The sequence below is a fragment of the Pinus tabuliformis genome, chromosome 8, assembly GCF_031772625.1.
Source record: "Pinus tabuliformis cultivar Carrire ecotype Pingquan chromosome 8, CPIR1, whole genome shotgun sequence".
NCBI lineage: Eukaryota > Viridiplantae > Streptophyta > Pinopsida > Pinales > Pinaceae > Pinus > Pinus tabuliformis.
Window position 1 is genome coordinate 1,866,844,489 of NC_142294.1, and position 25,069 is coordinate 1,866,869,557.

A 25,069-nucleotide genomic window follows, 5' to 3' on the forward strand; every position below is an offset into this window, starting at 1 on the left:
GAGCAGCAGGCTCAAGAAAGTGTGCCTCCAAGGCAGGAAACAGTAGTGGAGGCCTCGGTCCTCCAAACTCCACTAAATGAGGAAAGAAGCAGGAAAAGGGATAGAGAGCAGGAAACTCCCCTCACCACATCAACAAATCAAGGGGAGAAAAGGCGGAGATTAAATCCTCTTTCTGAAGAAGAGATTCCTATTGGGCAATCCTTGGGCATGGGCCCCCCTAGCATGGAGGCATCTACCAGTTCCTTTCAGCAGGAACAAGAAAGAACAATTGGAGGAGAGGTCAGCTCCTCAAGCTAGCAAAGGAGAGCTGAATCGGGCATAAAGCAGCAGTTTATTGACATTAAGGAGAGAAATGAGCCAGTCAGGCTCCAGCTGTATAATCACCTACTTAAAATGGCTCCCACAAACCAGCAGAGGCTTATGTCAGCATATGACATAACAGAGGGAAAAATGACTATGAGTCATTTCATGCCTACTATGTTGCAGCCACAGTCAGCTGCAGATTATATAAGAACTAATCTTGAAGTACTTGCAAAAGACATCCACCCAATGGACTAGATAGAGCTTCACAAGAAAACGGGTGAGATGGTTTATTCAACTCTTGCAGACAAGACCTTCCTTGCACACAAATTACAAAACAGTCTGCATAATACAACTGCCCAACTTGAGTTGGAGAAGGCATCCTCTCAGGCCAAATACAATAGGATCAGGTCTTTGGAAGATATTATTATAGAGCTTGGGCATGACCCAAAGGATCCCAAAGCTGTACAAGCACTGCTAAAGGAAAGAGATGCAGATATAGCAGCTTTGAGAAAGATGGTAAAAATTCCAGCAACCCTTCACCCTCAAACAGAAGAGGTTGCTCAGCAGAGGAAGGACCAGGATGTAGCAGCCATGCTGCTAACACTACACAAACAGCTGGTACAAACAGAAGGGAAATTGGTAGAAACAGAGGCTGCATTACAGGCAGCCCTGCAGCAGAGAGAAGGAGGCCAAACATCTCAGCCCCCTCAGCCAGTGATCAACCTTGAGGAGCCCCCTCAAATTATCACTCCTCCAACAGGACAGACAACTGAAACAGGTCCAACAACATCAGCACCAGCAACAACATCAGAACAGGCTCCAAGCCTTGACATGCAGAAGATGATGAAAGAGATTCAAGTTCTAGAGGCCCAGATGGCAGAGCTGAATGAAGCCAAGGAGAAATTGGCCACAGTGAATGAAAAATATGACAAATCAAAACAAACTGTAGCTGAAAGAACAAGGGAAGTGAGAGCCCTTGAGAAGAAGATAAAAGAGCTGGAAAAAGAGCTCTCTCTTGACAAGGTTGTGGGTGAGATTAAGAAAGTCCTGTGGGCCAATATTGGCCAATCAATAACATATCAATGGCAATACATAGAAACCATTCATGAGCATATGGACCTCATAGGCAGGGCACACAAGGAAAGTCAGAGAGCAAGGGCATCTCTAGGCACTATGCCTGAGATAGCCAATAGAATGATCAATGTCCTCAATAACCGCACAGGCCCTCAGCTGGCAGCAATAGGAATCACCAATAGAACTGACACCATCTTGCTGATAAAGAGGGTCCTCACTTTGAGAAATCTGGTGCAGACATTGGATAGAAGGTGCCAAGAAATGCAAATAGAGGTAAACAAGTTCACAGATAAATTCACAGCATTGCATAGCAGAGCCCTTCCCAGCTTACTGAACAACGCAGGAATGCTACTATCCCATGAAAATTATGCTAAAAGGGTAAACACATTTGCCAAAAATCAGATCACTGCAGCATCAAGTATCCCAGAGGAAACAGGGCCTGCATCTGGGCAGAGCCTCTATGAGAAAATAGAAAATTTGTTTTTTATCATGAATGAAATCAGGCATCTGTTTGAAGTGCCTCCTAATTACTTCAAATATACTGAAGCAGATGAAACACTAGGCACAATTTTGAGGCATCAGTTGCCTACACAGGAATGGTGGACCAGCATGATACAGACATTGCTGTGAGCCAATAGGTTTTCATCAAATTTTTTCATCAAAATATAAGTCATCATGTTCAAAAAAATTGATGCATTCAGTATGACTGGAGAAGAGTGAACAGAGCCAACTCAGCAGACAGATTCGGCCACTAAAGCAACACTGACAGGTGCAGATGACAAGGCCGAGAAAGCTACAGCACGATAGAAAATTAAAGGCATATCATTCAGAATTAATGCAGAACTCTCAACCGACTCAGTGGCCTCCAAAAGTCAAAAAGACTTCTGGCAGAACTGAAGGGTATTCATTGTATATTTTAGAATAACAATAACTCTCTTATCTGTTATTCTGAAAGTTGGTAAACGCATTTATTAAGCAAATGACTCAGCGTTCAGATATTTTGTAAAAACCGATTGTATATATATCCACCCCTGCACTGTTTATTGGGGGTTGTTGATTTTCTCTTCAAAAGAAACTATGCTATAAATTTCAGAGTTTTAATACAGAGAGCTGATGGAATTTCCAAAGTTCTGAGTTGTTTGATGTGTTGCGGTGTGATGGCTTACTGCTACAGGATTCCTGTGTATTTCATGGCACAATAAGTTTTCTTGAACTCTTTTGTTATGTATTTCATTCTTTCATAATCCGTTCATGCTCTATATTTTACAGTTTAATAGCACAGAAAAAGAATAGTTTCAGGATTTGTTCATTAAATACCCTGAACTCAATCTATGCTGTTATGAATGTTTTCCTCTAAGTATTAGTTATGAAAGTGTAATTCTTAACTGCTTCACCTTCAGACTAAAACTTCACAGTGACTATTATTCAGGAATTCAAAGTTGCTCTTGGATGATATATCTCTTTCTCACATCACCAGCTTAGTGAAAAACTCTTAATTGCCTTTCACTGGCTAATCATATTTCATCATCACAATTTTAAGTTTGTTTCATGACATATCTAAATGGCCCTACAGTTCTAAGCAATCTTACTCAATACCTCAAACAACCCATAATCACAGACTCCATTGCCCAATGGATTGAAACTGTCTGAAGATCTCATATTAGATACTGAAAGACATCACTCAACCAAAATTTTAAACCAAACCCTCACCTCATAACTAGCCTAAGACCCTCAAGAACAAAGTTAAAAACTAAAAGAGAGAGCCCTCTCTGATTACAGGTTGGCTAGAACCTGTAATCCAAAGCTTGGTTAGTGGTTACCCCAGCCGTATTCCCTCAGGAGTCAAAGGGAACAACCTGGGTGTTAACACGACGCACACAGATTTTGGCGCGGCGCACAGAGAATTTTGGCCTGTTTTTCACTCAGCAGCTCAGAATTTCACCCAGTTTTGAACAATTTTACTTTTTTGATGTAATTATTTATCTATATTGATGTAATTTTGGCACATATGTACTTTTTCTAGATGATTCATTCACTAAAAGGTGAAAATTTAATGAATGAATCGGTTTCCTAGCATATAGGGGTAGGTTGTTTGACTACCTAGATTTCAGTTCCTTGTTTAGGATTAGTTCAAACAGCTCCTAGAATGATGAGCTCGACCCCTAGAGGCAAGGGAATGGGTAGGGCTAGTCTATATCATGTATTTTTTGAGTCATTTTCAGGGTTGGACACTGGGGATTGCTTAGCACTTCATTGTACATTTCATTTCTACAATTTTGGCAAAGGAAAGACCAGGGTTTTGCAGCACTAGTTGGGATCCATGTGGCTTTATGTTCTGATGGTGTCTTTCTCTATGTATTTTTAAGTTCACTGATGTTTATGTGTATCATTTTCCCTTCTCTTGTCTTCTACAATTAATCAAATGAGTGATTAAGGTAGAATTCATTAGACTGCTATGATCTGCCTTGATATTTTGTTTAATTCTTCATGTTATCATCTGTTTGAGGAGGAATTTTGAGACATTCTTGCCATCCTTAGCCCCTCATCGGTCTGATCCATCCATTCATTCAATCCAAAGCATCAAAATGATTACCTTCCTTGCCCCAATCAGAACTATGCAAAGACTAGGCCGCATCCCCGGACCCAAAATTTGCCTGTCCCTTTTTCCAACAAAACCCCCAAAAACTCAACTGAAATCCTTGGACTTAATACCTAGCCTAACATTAGTTGCAAAATCAGTCATCTCAAGCCCTATTTATTATCTTTCGCTGAGATTGACTTGGAGAGAGCCCTCTCCTATCCTCATAGGGCTAGCTACGAGGCTGAGCGTGGTTTGAGGTGGACCTAGAACCTTGTCCTTTTAACTTGAGGCAAATCTAGGCTCTAACATAGTGGCGACCATACTGGGGAAGAAACTGGTTTGCTTGTTGATGTCATTTGTGTTATAAGCTACAGACAGAGCCTGAAGTTATGCCAGGTATCGTTTGAAACGCTTTTTCTTTGAATTAGCACAAGTAGATAAACGCTGCTTCAGTCAATCTCCGGTCTAGCTTGTAATCGTGACACTTGACCTGTAAATCGCCCCAGTACATTTGAGAATTCTAAGCTTTTGGATGATAAGTTTAGAATTTGAAAGGTTGAATAAGATGTTTATGTCCCTTTGATTTCTTGAAAATAACACGCTGGCTTCAAAGAGATATACTAGAGCTAATCCACATCCAAATCCTCCCCCTTTCTATGAAAATCCCAATCTGATTTCAAGAATTGTTCGTCAAGAGAGCTCTGTGACTCCCGTGTTTAGATCTCGTTCATGTCCTACAATTTTTAAGTATCTTGAAGAGCTCGATTTTGATGAAAAGTTTGAATTGTCATTGTTTGAAACCAAATCCGAAAGTGCTCTTGGTTCTATAGTTCCAAATCCTGACTTCGTTGCAGCTCTTGAAATTGAAAGAAACAATAAATCAATTGAGAATTTTATCTTGAAGCACCTCCAAAGTGAAATTCATGCTTTAAATATCGTTGATTTCCTAGAAGCTACCTCTGCATCCCTTGGATCTTCCGTAACGACATCCACTTCAAAAATCCCTACCGAACCTCCCTTCATTCCCACCCTTCCCCCGCAGCCTACTATTTCTGATCAAAAGTCTGTTGTAAATTCACCTCCATCTACTCCTTCTACATCCAAAATTGCTTCACCTCCGCATACACCTCCTCATACACCTCACACATCAGCTGCACCTTCTCCCCCAAAATCTCCAAGGCCGATTGCAAATCCACCAAGAGAAATGGCTGCTCGGTTTACACCTCTCGCGCAGCCTCAAGTTTTGGGTGACATGCCCACAGATTATCAGAGTAAAATTCCTTTGTTTGATGGCACTCCTCAAAGTACCACGGCTCAGCAACATGTGGACAAAATGATGGATTTCTTCGAGCTTCATGAGATTGATGCAGAAAACGTGACTATGAGATTATTCGTGCAAACTTTCGCAGGTGAGGTGAGAAAATGGTTCAGAGCTTTGACAGCTAGAAGTATTCCCACCTTGGAAGAGCTTCAAACATAGTTCTTGGATCGCTAGGAAGTCAAGAAAGATCCTCTTCAAATCACTTCTGAATATACCAAGATCAAGCGGAATGCTGGTGAGTCCATGCAAGACTATTGTATTAGATTTAATGCAGTTTATAATGCAATTCCTGATGATTTAAGGCCAACTAGAAATTCAGCTTTGCTAAAGTTCCTGGATGGTTTTGATCCGGACATGGCTTATCAATTAAGAGAGAGAGATCCAGCTACCTTAGAAGAAATGCAGAAAATTTCTATTAGTGTTGAGGCAAATTTGAATGACAAGAGAGCTAGATTGAAAACCGAGAAGAGAGTCTCAATAAAGGAAGAAGCTTCTACCTCAGATCAGGTGCTCCGCAAGGTAGAAAAGATTATTGAAATGTTAGCACTTGATAAGCCTGAACCGCAGATCCAGAACCATAATTTCCGTGGACAACAACAACCTCAATTCAGGATCAAACAGTGTGAGCAGCGAGCACAAGAAACGGCATCACAACAGCAGCAAGTAAAGACACCTCTTTAGCAGAATTTTGTTGGTCCCGAATCTGATGATGAAGACCATGTAATAAGAGAAGAAAATCACTTATTTACTCCTGATGATATGCCCACCTTTGTCACCGAAGATGATGAGTATGCAGAAAGTTCAGTTGTACAATAGGATGCAGATTTTATCTTGGCGAATGACACAACTCTTGAAGAGGAGTCAGATGAGTATCAGAGAGGTTATATGCATGCCTTGTCCGCCCAGCAGCATTAGTATTCACTAAGAAATAGAAATGTCCCCATCAATCCAATCCAGAAGAGAAAGGAGGGTCCAGCATCTAAGAATGAGCCACCTGTTGCACCAAATAAAGGGAAAGAAGTTGCTGATCCTACTCCTAGCAAATCTCCATCAGCAAATGAACGAGTCAATCAGCCAATTGTATCAAAAGATAAAGCTGAGAAGAAAGAGGTTCCAACCAAAGAGGTAGAAAAGACTTCTGCTTTTAGTTTAGAAAATGAAATTTCTAAATTGAAGGTATCCATTCCTTTGACTGAGCTGATGAGGAACAACAGTTATAGAGGTCAGGTTTCCAAAATTTTGAACTTTGATCCAACGTCTGATATGGTGAGTGTGGAAGATGATCAGCCTGAATTGATTTTTGGACCAGCATTGAATGGTGAGTCTCCGGACAGTGATGTGCCTCCTTTTTATATCAGTTTGAGAGTGCATGAGTTTGTGTTGCATAATGCTATGTTTGATTTCGATGCCTCCCACAATCTTATGTAGAAGGCTATCATGGAGAAGTTGGGTTTGGACATCACTAGGAATTACCATGATCTTTATTCATTTGATTCTAGTAGGGTGAGATGTATTGGGCTTATTAAAGACTTGGTGGTCAGTTTGGATCAGATTCCGGCAAAAAACGTTTTGATGGATGTGGTGGTGGCAGATATACCTCCTAGGTTTGGAATGCTTCTTTCCAGATCTTGGGGAGCAAAGATTAAAGGAACTATGCAACTTGATTTCTCCTATGCAACGATTCCTGTGTTTGGCCAAATGAGAAAACTTTATCGGGAGCAGAAAATGAAATACATGATTACAAGCAAGGAGAAACCAATTAATCATCCGATTAATTATGTACATACAGATTTAGAGTCTTTTGTTTTGTATTCAGATAGTTTCAATGAGATTGATAGTCAGTTAGTTGTAGCAGATGATATTCCAGAAATAGCAGAGAATTTCAGAGAAGTTTTGAAGAAAGAAAGTCAAGAACAGGACAATACCATTCAGCGATCAGGAAAAGATAATGGACAGCAAGCAGAAAAAATACAACAAACAGAGTTTCAGCACTTAGAAGAAGAGGAAGATGGCCTGTGGACCATGGATTTTGATGGAGCAGTGGGAAATGATGGTGCTGGAATTGGTATTTGGGTACGTAGTCCTTTTTCTACTCTGAACAAAGTGCCTAGTAATGTGCGGGTATGTTCTTACAAGCTTGCTTTTGATTGCTCAAACAATGAGGCTGAGTATGAGGCTTTGATTGCTGGCCTAAAAATCCTAAGAAAGATGAATGCTAAGAGGATTGCTGTATATGGCGACTCCGAATTGGTGATTAAGCAAGTTAAAGGCGAATATCAAGCGAAGCATCCCCAGATGCGGGCATACAGGAATGTTGTTCTAGAAATTTTGAAGCTGTTTTCAAATTATACCTTGACGTGTGTGCCTCGTATTCAAAATAGTATTGCTGATGCACTTGCTAAGGCAGTGAGTAATTTGAAGATTCCTATGAACTCAAGTAATAAATTTGAAATCCATGTGAAACATCATCCGACTGTCCCGGACAATCAGAGATATTGGCAAGTTTTTCAAGATGATGAGGAGATTGATGATTTTCTGGAAAACAAAGGTAAGTTCAAAGATACCTCAATTGATGTAGAACATGATGATGGAAAAGATGATGTGCAGATCAATCAAATGGAAGTGTTGCAGCTCAAGGATAATGTGATTCCTAAAGGCTTGATACCTTTAGAAGAACTCTTTAATCATGATGACGTAGCCCGCAAACCAACATTGTAGCCAACAGAGAAGGGAGTCAAAGAGGTGAACATCAGAACAGCTGAACATCCGAAAATGGTAAAGCTGTCCAAAGCATTGCCACAAAAGGTAAAGGCTAAATATATCAGTTTGTTGACATCTTTTGCCGATGTGTTTGCTTGGGACTATTCCGATTTGAATACATATGATACCAATATAATTCAGCACACAATTCCTATTAAGCCTAATCAAAAACCTTTCAGACAGAAGTTAAGAAGGCTTAATCCAAAATTGCTGCCATCAATTGAGAAGGAGGTAAACAGGTTGTACAAGTCAGGAATCATTGTTCCCATCCGATTTTCGGATTGGATGTCTAATTTGTTGCCCATGCGAAAGAAGACAGGTGAGATTCGTTTGTGCATTGATTTTAGAAATCTCAACAAAGTTTCATTGAAGGATAATTATCCGCTGCCAAAAATGGATCACATACTTCAGTGAGTAGTTGGAGCATCTCGCATGTCACTACTCAATTGTTATTCTGGATATAAGCAAATTTTAGACTATGAAGATGACCGAGACAAAACAACATTCACCACTCCGTGGGGGACTTTTCATTATGCTAAAATGCCTTTCGGTTTGAAGAACGCAGGTTCCACATTTCAGCGGGCAATGGATGTGGCTTTCGCAAATGAGAAGGATGTCTTCTTAGTTGTGTACCTTAACGATCTAACAATGTTTTCTAATTCAGATGAAGAGCACATGTATCATTTGAAAATTGTTTTTCAAAAGTGCAGAAAATATGGTGTGTCATTGAATCCGAAGAAGAGCTTGTTTGCCATGGATGAGGGCAAACTTCTTGGACACATCATATCAAAAGATGGCATTCGTATTGATCCAACATGTGTAGAAGTGATTCAGCAAATTGATCTTCCCCGGAACAAGAAGGAAATTCAGTCTTTTAATGGTAAGATGAATTTTTTACGCCGCTTTGTGCCTAATCTTGCTGAACATCTAAGAGAGATTACAAACATGCTTAAGAAGGACAGCCAAGTGAAATGGACCGAAGAGGCTATAAAATCTTTCAATCTAGTAAAATTGGCTCTTTCTTCAGCCCCAGTTCTAATAAGCCCGGATTATACTCAGGATTTTATATTGTTTTCATTTGCTTCGGAGCATACTATGGCAGCTGTATTAATGCAGAAAAAAGATGAGCATGAAAGACCCATTGCTTTCTTCAGCCAGACCATAAGAGATGCTGCTTTGAAATACAACATTATTGAGAAGCAAGCCCTTGCACTTGTAAAAGCATTGAAAGATTTTCGCGTATATATTCTGCATTCCCATATTTTAGCTTATGTTCCTAACGCTGCTGTCAAAGATGTTTTGGTCCAAACAGATCCAGAAGGAAGATGTGGCAAGTGGATTGTAGCTTTGCTAGAGTATGATGTGGAGATAAGGCCCACAAAGCTTGTTAAAGGACAGGGATTGGCAAAGTTAATGGTTGAATCAAATCTGCACGTCTTAGACATAAATCTGATTGCTGCTATGTCCGATGAAAATGAGCAAGGTCCGTCAATTCAGGTAGCTGAAATCTTTGTTCTTTCTCCATGGTATTCAGATATCATATATGTGCTTCAGAATTTGTCCTCACCACCTGGTATGGCTAGAAACAAAGCTAGAACTCTTAAATTAAAGGCTGCTAAGTTTTGTATTTTGAATTCTGCACTTTATTGGAAAGATCCCGGTGGTGTTTTGTTAAATTGTTTGGTGGAAGAAGAAGTGAAGCAGGTCATGGAGGATTTCCATAAAGGAGATTGTGGCGGTCACCTTTTTTGGAAAACAACAGCAAATAAAATTCTGAGAGCCAGATACTATTGGCCGAAATTGTTTGCTGATGTGTTCAAGAATGTCAAGAGCTATTATAACTGTCATATTTTTGAAGGAAAGTAGAAATTACAGCCTTTGCCGCTTAAGCCCATTGAGGTGAGTGCCCCTTTTCAGCAGTGGGGGTTGGATTTCATTGGTGAAATTCATCCTGCTTCTTCAAGTCAGCATAGATGGATCCTCACGGCAACAAATTATTTCACGAAGTGGATCGAAGAAATTCCCACTAGGCAAGCTACAGATGCGGTAATAATTTCATTCCTTGAGAATAATATTTTGTCTCGTTTTGGTTGCCCGAATAAGCTAATCACTGATAACGCAACAACTTTCAAGTCAAAAAGGATGGTTGAGTTTTGTAATAAATATCACATTACTTTGGGGCACTCAACCACCTATCATCCACAAGGCAATGGATTGGCAGAGTCTTCCAACAAATCTTTGGTCAATATCATTAAGAAGATGTTGGAAATTAATAAGAAAAGTTGGCATAAGAAGTTGGTCCATGCACTTTGGGCAGATCGAGTGAGTCAGAAGAAATCCATTGGTATGTCCCCCTTTGAGCTAGTTTATGGAGTTGATATAGTGTTTCCTACCTCTCTTGCAGCTCTGGTAGTCAAACTTCTCCAAGAGGCTGATATTGAAGATGATCCGATGTAGAGAAGACTAAATCAAATGATCCATTTGCAGCAGACACAGGAAGATGTTTTTCAAAACACATTCAAGTTGCAGGAGAGAATTAAGAAGATTTATGACAGAAAAGCAAAGGCGGACAAATTTCAGTTGGATGATGTGGTGCTAAAGTGGGATGCAAGGAATGAGGAAAAGGGCAAGCACGGTAAGTTTGAAAATCTCTGGAAAGGTCCTTTCAAAATTGTAGCATATCGGGGTCAGAATGCTTTTCTTCTAAAGGAGATGAACGGGGAAGATTGTCCAGGAGGGTCGGTCAATGGTCGGCTGCTCAAGCGGTATCATTTCTGAGTTATTTCTGTTGTTTACATTGTCACTGTAAATACCATTTTATTTCAGTATCATTGCAAGTGTGTGCTATGATCTTTTCTTCAGTTTGGGGCCCAAAGTGAAGGCTATAATTCTGAAGAAAGATTTCAGTTTTGAGTTCAGTTTGTCAAGTCAGTTTTTCAGTCATTTCAGTTTCACAATTGAGTCGGTTTGAGTCAGGTTTCAGTCAATAAATGAGTCAAATTCTTGTGTTGTTTGTCGAAATAATGACTCCATAGCCCAATGGATGAAGGGACTGTCTAGCTCTCCCAGAGATCTGCCGTTCTTGGTACCTCCAAGGAGCTACTATCCCCATTGGAGACAATGTTGGAGTCGGTCTTTACATCACTCCGTCAGAGACCATTTCTCTTTTTGCATTTCATTTTTAGGTGTCTCGCACGATTCACTCAGTTGCATTCCACTAGGAGCATGCCATAAATCTGACGGAAGGGTCTTGTCATTCATTACCCCTCATTGCCTTATCATTGCTGGCTCAGGTCTGTCCATTTAAATAAAGTTTTAAAATCACTTACAGCCTTATTTTAGTCTTTTAATCAGCATAGTCATCTCAGTCACTAGGTCTAGAGTTTCATAAATTGTGTCTCCAAAGTGTCCAATAATGCCAGCATGGCTCATGAGGGAGGTCCTTAATAAGTTTTCAGTTTCACTATTTTCATCATCATATGCTCGACTATGACTTTTCTTCAAAACTCTGTTTTGAAGAAAATTCGTCATTTCATTTTTGTAGTAAATTGCCATGTAATTTTCAGAATTTTTCCATTGTTGAAATCTCCAGGTGCAGCCCTGGTCTTCCTTTGTCAAAACATGCCATTATCCCTGCAAAAATCGCCAAAAGATTCATTATTCAAGTCAAAAATCAGAAGGACATTTGAAAAGACAGAAGTTGTATTAAATGCAAAAAGTGCCAAAGTTAAAAACATTACAAAATGGGTTATTGAGAAGCAAAAATTCAATCCATCTCTATATAAGATATTTCTCAAGTTATTAATCCATTTGCATTCAAGAAACCATTAGAGAAGTCAATTGCAATTGTGGGAGGGTGAAATTGTAGGTTAAAGATGGAACTGTGTGCTGAAGACTGTGCACGGCGCATTGGGATAGGTCGCGGTGCACCCACAGAGTGCGACGCATAGAGCCAAAATACACTGGGTTTGTGCGCGGCGCACAGAACCTCCAACACAAAAAATTGATGTGGCCTCAATGAAAATTAAACCTATTACTCCATTAGCCATGTTTGTTGTTTGAAACATCACTTGCTGTGCAAAGAGGTCAAGGATTCTGATTTGAGGGTTTGAAGAGCAAACTTTGTGTTTGAAGGGCCGCGCGGCGCATTAGAGGAGGTCGCGGTGCACACAAGGCACGCGGTGCACCGGGAAAAATTCCGCAGTGTAAAATTACACTGTCGCGGCGCATCCAGGAGGCACGGCGCACTGGGTTTGTGCGCGGCGCACAGAACCTACAGGCTAGTTTCTTGCCAATTCGGTCATCAAATTCGCGATTTCTTCTGCTCCAAGTAAGTTCAAGAGCTCTTCTAGTGAATTTAACTTGTGTGGGGTGTTGTTTAGAGGGAAGAATATAAACCCTATATATTGAAAGTTGCTCCTTTGGTGTTGAGAAATTGGTGTTTTCAGATCATAATTTTGGTGCCAATTTTATTTTCCTATTTGTGATCCCTTCCCTTCTCATAACCATGTCATTTTAATTAATCCCTTATCCTCAAACCTCCCATCCTTGCTTCCCATTTTCCATATCCTAAGATCCTATCATTCCCAACCATTCACACTTTCCCATATCAGTTTCAAAATCCCTAAATTCCCTCATCCCTCAAAGTGACTGTTGCATATTTTAAATTTCACTTGGCAAGCTCCATCATTCACTTTTCCCATTGTCACATATTCTTCCTCACAATCCTGTTTCCCTTTGTCATATTCGGCATTGAAAAACACATCACATATTTCTCTTTGCCAAATCAAACACCTACTCAACATACACATTGCAGCATTATGACAGAGACAGATCCATCATATGAGGAAGAGTATGAGCAAGGCAGTGACTCATCCACTGAATTTAATGTGCTGAGAAGGCTGCGAAAAGGTGGCAGACATGTCAGAGAAGAGCCTACTTCCCTAGCTCAATTGCAGGCCAGCCCGCTTGCAATGACATGCTTTCAGCAAATGTCATGCTTTCAGTATTGTGAGATGATCACTCAGATTCAGCATCATCAGGAGTTAGTTCCGTTGTTTGTTTTACATTTGCATGATAGTCATGTTACTCTTGCTGGAGTAAACTTTACCTTGACACCAGAAACCATCTCTCAGGCCACCGGGATACCAAATATAGGGGAAGAATGGAACAAAGGGCAGCAGCTGGATAGATCATATTATGAACCTTACATCAGGCCTAGCTATTTGAAGCAGCTTAGGAGAGTATTCCCATTTCAGTTTCTAAAGGAATCTTATGTGCCATTGATGAGAGTCATTATCAGATACTTCAGTTGTGAAGGTCGCTTCCCACGCCTCTATGGATACCATATCATGTTATTGATGCATTTCACAATAGTGAGATTCATGAACATTCCATATTTCATGTACTAAAACATCAAGAGGATGACCACTCTTGTGTAGAAGAAAACTCCAGAACAGTAGTACAACAGCATTTACCACTATGCGCTCATCAAGATTATTGTTGTGCATCAACTTGGTTTGCAGGGTATCACATGGGATGATTTCATTTCCCGTGATTTTTTAGAGCTTCATAGAGGCATGAGATAGGTGTACCTTCTCATCAGTATAAGCGCCATGAGACTGTTAGTGTGTTGGTATTCATCACATATCAGAGGGGCACAAGACATTTGTTTGCAGCAGCAAAGCGAGTGTTATCTCCACCCGGGGTGGAAGGGGCCTCGCTTCCTCCATCAGCACCACAGGTACAGGACAAAGGCAAGAGGCCAATGGAGGATGAGGGGCCTTCAGGTGAGCCTTTAGGTGAAAGAGAGACCGACTTCATTCTCATTCATGATGACGATACAGATACGGGCCCACAAAGTGCCCATCTTAGAGAGATCATCTAGGAGTAGCAAACAGAGATCAAAGACTTATCCCTTGACTTTGAGAGGGCTAAGTGGACTATGAAATACTTGGAGAAGAGGAACAAACAACTTGAAGATCAACAAGCTATCATTGAGTTACAAAACATTCACGAGAATCACCAAGCTGCACAAAGGAGAAGGGTTGAGCTCACTTCATTGGAGCAAGAGATTAATGAGGATTAGGAGTCTAATCTCGAGAGACTTAACATCCACTTAGAGATATTTTTGGACAAGGCTGATAAGGACCTTGCATTGCTGAGACACATGGCTTTCCACTACAGGGTGTGACATATGAGTTCCAAGGCACGAATAAGGAATCTGAAGGCAAAATTGAAGAAGGCGACAAAGAAGCAAAAGAGGCAAAGAGAGCATGATCGTCTTCAGATCTTGGCCGAAACTTCTTTGGCTGAGCATGGCACTTGATAAGGCACCTTCAGCCCAAATTTCAAGGAATTTGGAAAAAAATTTGTCAATTTTGAATTTTTGGTTTTAAAAATAGGTTTTGCTGCCCTGTGCGCCATGCCACGTGCCGCGCGCTTATAATTGGGAGATCTCCAGGAGGAAAACTTTAAATTTTTGGATTTTTCATCAAAAGTTATGCATGCTCATGGATTACCTAAGGATTTCATCAAGTTCTGGGTTGCCTAAAGGGTCAAAAACACCCTAAAAATGACCTCACTGCCCATATTTTGACACACAGAAAGCAGTCTTGGGAGATTGAGATTTTGGAGGGGCAAATGGCATCCAAATTCAGAAATTCCACTTGGGTTGGAAAGTAGACAGGCAGGGATTTTCAACAAGCACACTTGGGCTCAAGTTTGACTTCAGGAAGTGCCTCAAAATCAGCTCCAAAGTGGCGCGACGCACACAGATTTTGGTGCGGTGCACAGAGAATTTTGGCCTGTTTTTCACTCAGCAGCTCAGAATTTCGCCTAGTTTTGACCAGTTTTACTTTTTGATGTAATTATCGATATATCTTGATGTAACTTGATGACTATGATGTAATTTTGGCACATATTTACTTGTTCTAGATGATTCATTCACTAAAAGGTGAAAATTTAATGAATGAATCAATTTCCTAGCATATAGGGGTAGGTTGTTTGACTACCTAGATTTCAGTTCCTTGTTTAGGATTAGTTCAAACAGCTCCTAGAATGTTGAGCTCAATCCCGAGAGGCAAGGGAATGGGTTGGGCTAGTATATATCATGTATTTTCTGAGTCATTTTTGGGGTTGGACAATGGGGATTGCTTAGCACTTCATTGTACATTTCATTTCTGCAATTTTGGCAAAGGAAAGACCAGGGTTTTGCAGCACTAGCGGGGATCCATGTGGCTTTATGTTTTGATGGTGTGTTTCTCTATGTATTTGTAAGTTCACTGATGTTTATGTGTATCATTTTCCCTTCTCTTGTCTTCTGCAATTAAACAAATAAATGATTAAGGTAGAATTCATTAGACTGTGATGCTCTGCCTTGATATTTTGTTTAATTCTTCATGTTATCATCTTTTTGAGGAGGAATCTTGAGACATTCTTGCCCTACTTAGCCCCTCACCAGTCTGATCTATCCATTCATTCAATCCAAAGCATCAAAATGATTGCCTTCCTTGCCCCAATCAAAACTCTGCAACGACTAGGCCTCATCCCCGGACCCAAAATTTGCCTGTCCCGTTTTCCAACAAAACCCCCAAAAACTCAACTCAAATCCTTACACTTAATACCTAGCCTAACATTAGTTGCAAAATCAGTCATCTCAAGCTCCATTGATTATCATTCGCTGAGATTGACCCGCAGAGAGCCCTCTCTTGTCCTCGTAGGGCTAGCTACGAGGTTGAGCGTCGTTTGATGTGGACCTAGAACCTTGTCTTTTCAGCCTGAGGCAAATCCAGGATCTAACACCCAGAACTATGAAGGAAGCAGTAGATTCAAAGGATGGAAAACTCTAGAAAGAGGCCATGGTTTATGAAATGGCATCTTTGCACAAAAATGAGGATTGGGATCTTGTGGAGTTGCCGGCTAGAAGGAAAACCATTGGCAGCAAATGGGTTTTCAAAAAGAAGACAAATGCAGAAGGAAAAGTGGAGAAATACAAAGCTCGATTGATAGAAAAAGGTTACTCCCAGGTGTTGGGAATTGATTTTGGTGATATTTTTTCTCCTGTTGCCAAGATAACTTCCATTAGATTACTTTTATCTGTGGCTGTTGCTTTTGATTTTGAGGTAGAACAGATGGATGTGAAGACAACATTTCTTCACGGGGATATGGAAGAGGAAATCTACATGAAGCATCCTGAAGGCTTTGCAGCGAAGGGTAAGAAAGAACTGGTATGCAAGTTAAAGAAGTCTTTTTATGGGTTAAAAAAGTCACCAAGGATGTGGTATCAGAAATTTGATACATTTATACGGGGACTTGGCTTCACCAGAAGCAAAGCAGATCACTGTGTGTATTTTAAATTAATTGGTGGCCGTGTTATTTATCTGGTCTTGTATGTGGATGATATGTTGCTGGTTGGAAATGACAAAGAAATTATCCAGGATTTGAAGACCCAATTATCCTCCAAATTCTACATGAAAGATCTTGGTGCTACAAACTATATTTTGGGCATGGAAATTAAAAGAGATCGGGTAAAGAGGAAGCTCTGGTTAAACTAGAGGAAGTATGTCAAGACAATACTACGGATGTTTAATATGTAGGACAATAAACCGGTGAAGGTTCCTATTCCTATAGGTGTGAGGTTATCTGCTGAACAATGTCCCAAGACACAAGAAGAGGAAGAGGACATGTCCTGTGTTCCATATGCAAGTGCAGTCGGTAGCTTGATGTATGCAATGGTCTGTACTAGACCAGAAATTGCACATGCAGTGGGAGTATTGAGCAGGTTTATGTCAAAACCAGGAAAGGAGCATTAGACAGCAGTGAAGCGGGTTTTCAGGTATTATTTGCGTGGCACTAGTGATTATGGTTTGTGCTACCAAGGAAGACCAGGATTGGACAGAATGTTGGATATTCATGGCTTTTTTAATGTGGACTAGGCTGGAGATTTGGATCAGAGAATATCAACAAGTGGGTATGTGTTTAACCTATTTGGAGGTACGGTCAATTGAATGAATAAGAAACAATCTGTAGTGGCACTATCAACTACAGAGGTAGAATACATGGCAACCACTCATGCAAGCAAGGAAACAGTTTGGTTGCAGAGATTGTGTTCAAGTATGGGGTTAGTACAGGGAGCTATAAGGATAGACTGTGACAACCAAAGTGCAATTTTCTTGGCAAAGAACCCCGCATATCATTCAAAGACAAAGCACATTGATGTTCAGTATCACTTTGTGAGGGATATGATAGAAGACAAAAAGGTGTTGTTGGTAAAGGTGGACACTTTGAAGAATATTGCAGATGCATTGACAAAAGTTGTGAGCTCTGAGAAGTTCTCTTGGTGTAGAGAGACAATGGGCATTTCAGGGCTGGAAAAATGACTAAGCTCTCTTGTGGCCCCCTGTGGAAAGAAAACAACAAGTGGGATAATGTTGGGTTGTGTTATATTCTTTCCACATAGTTAACAGGGGGTTTGAGGGGCACCTTTAACCCGACTTTATGGGGTCCGAGGCAGCGCCCCAGAAAATTTTGGTTTTGGACACTATCTTAGGTTGGGCGGACCCACCTATGGTTTTTTTTCAAGATTTTCGCACATGTTTTTTGGACGTGATGGTTTTCGGTCCATGGTATTGGATGCTTTGGCATGTATAAATATGTATTATAACATTGAAAGGAACATAATTAAAAATCAAGCTGGCAGTCTTGGTTTTGGGATCCAGGGGAAAATCTTTGTGTATATGTGTTTTATGTGTTATGCTCTCACATTGTTTATTTTCTGTGTTTTAGAATTCATATGCAGGTAATTTCTGTACGGGGTTAAAACCTACGTTTGCGACTGTAGCTTGGCAGCTGTAGCTATAGTTTATCAACTTCTTGTTCGCTACTGTTTCTTTCATTTTGGAAGTGAGCAATTCTATGACATATAATTTTCTCATTTGCCTCCAGTATTACTCCATACAGGGTGGTCAACACCTCCTTTCTATTGTAGAACAAGTATTTGATAGTTGGATGATAAAAGCTATCCTAAATGGAGGTTTGATTTTGAATTCACCAACAACATCAGCAACCCTCGAATCTTAACAATAATTTGCATATACTGAATCTTAACAATAATTCTCATCCACGTGTTGGGGTTGGATTGTGTTCGTCACGTTTAACTTTACATCCTTTCAAAAAGTTGAGTTTAATTTTTTTTTCTCCCAATAGCTTGAGGTCATGGAGGAAAGGGTTGGGGTTTAATTATGTTCATCACCTTTAGATCATTTAGAAAAGTTGAGTTTAATTTTGCTCTCTCCAACGGCTAGAGATCGTGGAGGAAATAGGATTCTATATATAGAACACTGTAAAGTTAATCCAATCAGATTCGTTTGAGACAGTGGTTTATGTTCCTTTGTTCTTTATTCTGTCCTTCCTGATTTATCTCTTCCAAATTGTTGTGGAGTTCAGCAGAGTGGAGTGCTCACTGTTGTTAGTTTTATTGTGTGTGTTTTTTTAGGTTTTTGTTGTGAGTTTGTGTTTGCCTTGTAGCTCTGTGTTTGTGTTTCTATGCATACATATTTTATTGTTTGTGAATATTATTATGTGATTGTTGTATGCTTTGGTTGTTTGTGAGTATTGTTCTGTACATTGATGCATTCAGTCTATGTTTTGTGTCATCTCTACATATGTGAACACTTAGAGGGACAAGGAAACAATGGTAGTGGAAGCAGTACATTACGCTGAGTGAGTAATGCAATTTAATTACTGCTTTATATTTGCATTCTTAATTGTTTCCATCCTCTCCCAGCAGGCTCTCATAATTTGATGTGGTTTGCAAGTGTCCGATTGAATTATTTTCTAAATTTTGATGTTAAATTTCAATACTTGGAGGAAAGAAGGAACACAAGAGTTTCTTATTGTGTCGTTCATTGCAAAATGAAGTAGTTGTGGAGAGGGTGCATAGAATCAAGTATGATAGAAGGAATCATAATGGATAGAAAATAAGAGCCACCCTCTCATCTTACAGGTATGTACACATTTTTATTTTGAGATATTTTTACTTTGATTCAGATGATATGACTAGACCATAAATAAAAGAAGCGAATACACAAATTGATAGTGTATAAATTCTGTAAACTAAATTATATTGGATATAAATTTATTATAATGTATTTCTAGTTAGAAAAATGAATCTTAAGACACACAGATGCATCTAAATAAATTTATTATTATAAGTAGAAAAATGAATGTCAACAAAACCCATATCAAATAGCAAGAAAGCGCAACAAATTTTGTGTAAGTTGTTAAGGCCCTATAATTTATAGTATCTCAAGGTAATTGAATATTGTATCTCATGAATCTTATTCTATAAATACTTTTCAATCTGCCAATGATTTCCAAATAAAAGAAAAAAGAATTAAAAAATAAAAAGAGGGTATAAATAAGAAAAACAAAAAACAAAAAATATTGAAAAAAGAAGAAAGGATTGAACCCCAACAAAAGAAAGAAAAGTCAAAAAGGAATAATACTGAAAGTTTTGCAAGTCTAAATTCCACTACTTGTAGATAGTTTTGCTTCATTACTGAAAAATAAAAGGTTGTATGCAGCTAGTTCAAAATGCCAGAATCACTAGATTTTAGTTTAATCATACAGTGTAATCATAATTAAACTCCTTTAAATTTTTGTAAATTAGGTTAGAAAATAAAGACTTACCCAATAGTTTAATCTGGGTAAATCAATAGTTAGCTTGAAAATGACATCGATCCAACTATTTAATCTGGATCGATAGAAGAAATAAGGGATAGGTTAGGTAGTTTTTCATTTTGTATAAAAGAAAATAAAATGGGTCTGCTAGTCTAAGTGCACCCTAGAGGAAAGAATAAAAAATGCTAGTTTAGTCATGGGTAGGTAGATTAGATCATTTTTGCAAATATATGTATATGTAATTTTTATCCTAAGTTTTAAGGATATGGTGAAAAGGAAAATATGTGCGCTATGGTTAAAGTATTTCATATGTTTCATATTCCCTTTATCCTAAGTCGGGAAAGCAAGAGTTAAAAGGTGCAAGCGGACAAAGTTCTTTTGTCGTTTATGGTTAATGTTCAGTAGTTTTAAAGCATCGGGATGTCATCCCACACATGATCAACGGACCTCATCCGCCTTCGGCCCCCCTCCCCATCCTTCCTTTACCGTCGGGGGGGGGGGGGGGGGGGGGCTCCAAAAAGTTGTTTCTCCCGCTAGGCCCCATCCCCTACATTTCGCCTTCTCTCGTTTTCACACCCCCCCTCACCAAAACCGTATACCACCCGTTGCCCCATCTGAAAATTGGCATTCCCTTGCCCTCTCTATCGCACCCCACCACGACACCTCCACCACTCTCAGCCTGCCACAATGCCTAACCGTTGGCCTATTAAATGTTTTCCCGGCCAAACGACCGTTCTACATTAAATTCGATTTCTCTCGGGTAACTGTTTAGGCCTAACAGTCCCACGCCATTTCAACGAAATGATTTGTTGCAGCATTTAAAACCTTCTAAACCCGTCATGATCATTTCTTTTGCTCAACCTATCGCTCTCATCCCTTTTTCACTCCTGTTTTTCTGTTATTAACAATTTTTCACAACGATCACTCTCAGAGCTATTCTGTGACTAGATCACAACAGAAACTGACATTTCCTCTTCCTTTTCACCTGACAGTTCATTATTCAATTGTGCTCGGTAAGCTCCTCTATAAATTCATCCTGTTCTCATATTTTTACAGTCATGCCTCCAAAGACTAAGACTCAAGATAAGCATATTAATCCTTTAATTCCCCCTTTTGGAGAGTTAGATCATATACCTTTAGCTGATCCGAGTCCGGGTGTGACAAAGGACCCTTCCAAGAACTTTTACTTTCATGATGTGTTAAATTATATTTTTAAACGAACATAAAAGAATACATCTGCATGTTGTAAATAAGAGGAACGTGAGAATCAACAACAAATGAAAACATAAGTCGTTGATAATGGAATTCGTCCAGGAGGGACTACGTCTCCGGTCCCCAGTGTCAGGATGGTGTAGGCCGCTGCATTAAGTGATGTCAATAGTGATGATGTCCATAAGAGGTGATGTCACTATCATACAAGGAAAATGCCCTCACACAAGAGTGGCTCCAAGAGATTTTCCACTATAGGGAATCTTAGTCAAAAGGACTCCTATCAGTATGACATAAACTGATGCATGATGAGCATCCCACCAACATGGCATAAAAGGAATCTCAATGCAAACATACATGGCAACAAGATGATTATCCCATCAACATGACGACAAAGGGATCTCAAACGAAACATGACGAATCATGACAAAAAGTACATAACACAGATGATTTCACATCACATCAAACATAAATCATGAAACAAGTAAGAAAGAAGATCCCACATCAAACATGAAATAGAGATCTGTGTAGCACAATGCATAGCAAAAGAAGTACATGAACGCACTGGATATACGTCACATCTAGGGGCCATTTGAATGAAAGGATGTCAAGCTGCTGAAGCTGTTCAGACCATCGATCTCACGACATCAAATTAGATGGAAATGACTTCTCACACATGAATGCTGGCATCTGCAATCCACTTAGAAAAGTGGGTAAAACATGAAATGAGAAAATGGAAAATCTGAATGCACCATCAGATTTGTGGCGTCGAATAGTGCAAAATCGACTATCAAATTTCTGAATTATGAGAAAGTGGAAATCTGGGGCTCAAGGAATCTTTTAGATTCCCCCTAGATTCCTCAAACATTCCCTCCTCTGGGTCCTCTGTAAGTCGACTGCTCAGATTAGGAAACTGACTACGTCATCGGGTTTGTGTCACCGAGAGGTGTAAGATCGACCTAAATTTTGTCCAATTTGGACACTGCAAAAATTTCACCCTCCTGGAAATTTTGCTCAGTCGTGGTTCCACATGCATAAAAATTAATTAAAAATTAACTCTGCATTGTTTTCCATGCCCACTCTTGGTTCCTCCATCTCCTGGGTGCACTATGCAAATGAGGTTTTATATAAATTCTCGGGTGGATTACCCAAAGAATTCGTTTGGCACATTCGTTAATAAAGAAATTTGTTGAGGAGGGGTCGGGTGGTCAAACCCTGCCCCTCCCATTTTAATTCATTATTGTTTTTTTAAACAGCAAAAGTATGTATTTGGGGATCAGGTCTGCATTGGGTGGCCCTCTACATAACTCCCGTAACAAAACCCGTTTGAAATACATGGTGTGTGGTGCATTGTACATGGCACATTAAATTAATGGTTTGGTTTGTTTTTGGGTTTATACATGTATATGGGTTGTTTGTTGTACATGGGGCCACCGCACGGTGGTGGGCCAGCCCACATGGCTAGCATGGGATTGATACCCACTAGCCTCCTTATTTAACATGGCTAACGTACTCCATGTTACTATGGAGAGGCATGGGGTGGTGGGGGTGGTGGCCCACCACCCCCCTTTTTATATATTTTTTAAATTTTTAATAATGATAGTGCATTTTCAAAAATTTTAGAATTTGGCCAAAGGAGTCAAATTAAACAGGCTACAATTTCACCTAGAATCTGGCCTGAGTTGGCTGGATTCCATCCACCAAAAAAATTCCAAATTGTGTCTCCATTAACTTGCCTAGTCAACGAAAGTCAACCAAAACTTTGATTGCCTCTATCTTCCTCATCTGGACTGGGATTGACGAACCGTTCACACCACCATGATCATGACGATGAGATATTTAATATGAATCTGGTTCGATCATAATCCAAACACTTTGATTTTTGAGCTTTCATAAGCCCTCTTTGTCCTATGTGTGTCTCTGGAGCCACCTAGATCAATCCTACCCACTTAGGAGATTTTGGTCCTCCAAAAGCATGAAAAAGAATCAAAAACTTCTACGTACCTTGTCCACATCACAAGCTTTCTGAAAGGTCTCACTTCTATCTCCTTCACCCTTGTTCTTCGGAGCCTTAAGCGATGAGTCGCCACCTGCAATCTCTGCAACCTGTAGTACATTGTTTTGCAAATTACATGCTTTGACTTTCATGACCAACTAATGACCCAAGCATCCCATACTTGCCACGATTTTATAACACATACTTGGTGGTCAAGTTTACATCGAAATGGATGCAATACCCCAGCTAGGAAAACAAGGCCAACATATCATTGTTGCTTCAACAAGTGATGGAAAAACACATCATCACTGCAACACATGATTTACAGAATAAGGCCAACACTTTTTTGTTTTTGTTTTGACAAGTGATGGAAACACAACATCACTTTCATAGTTTATCATGCAACACATAATAAGACCAGACATCATTATTGCTGAACAAGTGATGGAAAACACATCATCACTTTTACATTTTAAAATGTAACAAATGATTTACAAAAGCACGACCATGACAAGATAGCATATCCAGAAATGCTTTTTCACTTATCAAGGTGAATGGGTTGCCTCCTTGTGGCGCATTCGATGGTCAAACAATTGCTTCACCTGGTTCATGCACCAACACTTGGTCTTTAAGGTGCTGCTCTGGATGGAGCCTCCAACAAGTGGCTCTTTGATGGCCACTTCTATCGCAATGACTACAATAGGTGTTTTTCCTCCAGATCTATTTAACATGTTTCTTTACCTGCTGTTGAGAGAGTCTTTCATGCCTCATCCTTTTGTGTGCTACGATTCTTTTCCAACACTTAGAAATTGTAATGGTTATGTAATCCACAAAAGGTGCATGTTTTTCGATGCCTTGATTTATGTCCATCATTAACAACATGATTATAACTGAAATGAACATTCGAATATCGCGAGTGGTTATACCTTTCCTTACTATCCCTGGTGTAAGTATGGTGATGAGAGCTTGCCTTAGCTCTTTCCCTGCAATGGAAACTACCATGGTGATGGGAATGAGAAATTGGGGGTTAACCCAAAATCCCTTTCCCTTAAATAATCGATTCTGAGGCCTGTGGGTTATGGCCCACTAAACCTATCAGAAGCGTTCTTTAGGATTCTGCCTTTAACTATGGACTTTTAGAACACTACTGGGAGTTTTTCGCCCATTGGAGGCATTACACATAGGCGTTCAAGCCTTAAACCCCAGCCAGCACACATATCGGGACTTTCCTTTAAAATCAGGGTCTCCACCATTTAACGCATTACAAAGGAAACACGGGGAAACCCGCCCTAGCAAATATAAGGTAGATTTCAAACATTATAGACCCGCCTCTATAAATATCGGCAGGTCCACCGCTTTAAGCGTTGTTACTTCAGTCCCCCGGTACAACCCATCTCCAATAAAGTAGAGCTCTAAACTTCGATAAGTGATCAACTCGACCTTCGATTGCTGATCGGCTTTATCGGTGATACCGCCATCACATATCGGTGTCACAGTCCATCGTCCCTTGGCCTTTCTGATTGGTGACTTGCGATTTGATCGCAACCATCGATCCTGGCTCTTGATCTAATGGTTGATGATTAATCAGCCATCGCAATTGCACGTTCCAACTATTGGTTCTGATATCGTACCAAGGGACTTTCACTGATGCGATTGAAAGGATATGGATTGTTGATCTATAAGATCCAATGGTCGTTGTGCCTTCTTGCCTTTTTCCTCTTTAACTTATTCTTCCTCACATTAGTCTGCCATTGAAGGAATTCTGTGTTAAAACACAATTCCGCCACAATCTCTACCATTCACCAATTCACACGCAACATTCATATACATAATAGTTATGCTATATCTTGGATTGCCATCGATCCTGCTATGATCGATGGTCGATCTCATGCATGCAATCCGGGACTTAAATCTTTCGCGCAACCATATATGAAACAGAGTTAGAAAGAGACATAAGACAAGCAACTATAAACACACAACACATATTTATTATAATAAACGCAGCATAATTACATATAAGGCATTTCAGCCTTAGAACAAAGTTCTCCTCTGGCTACATTGTATGTATCTCACTCTGTGTCCCCCCTCTTGAACGAGCAGGTTCGTTTTATATAAGAAAACTGTCAGGCCAGGAGTAACTCCA

At 39.9% G+C, this 25,069-nt stretch overlaps 1 pseudogene across 1 annotated transcript in view; it reads right to left on the minus strand.

The window, feature by feature from the left end:
• The window catches only part of LOC149243775 (lipase-like PAD4), a 176,393-nt pseudogene that overhangs the window by 124,476 nt on the left and 26,848 nt on the right, over positions 1–25,069 (minus strand). Inside the window, exon 3 of the transcript XR_016246037.1 lies at positions 22,935–23,036. The product of XR_016246037.1 is annotated as a lipase-like PAD4 (transcript). The remainder of the gene's footprint in view (positions 1–22,934; positions 23,037–25,069) is intronic.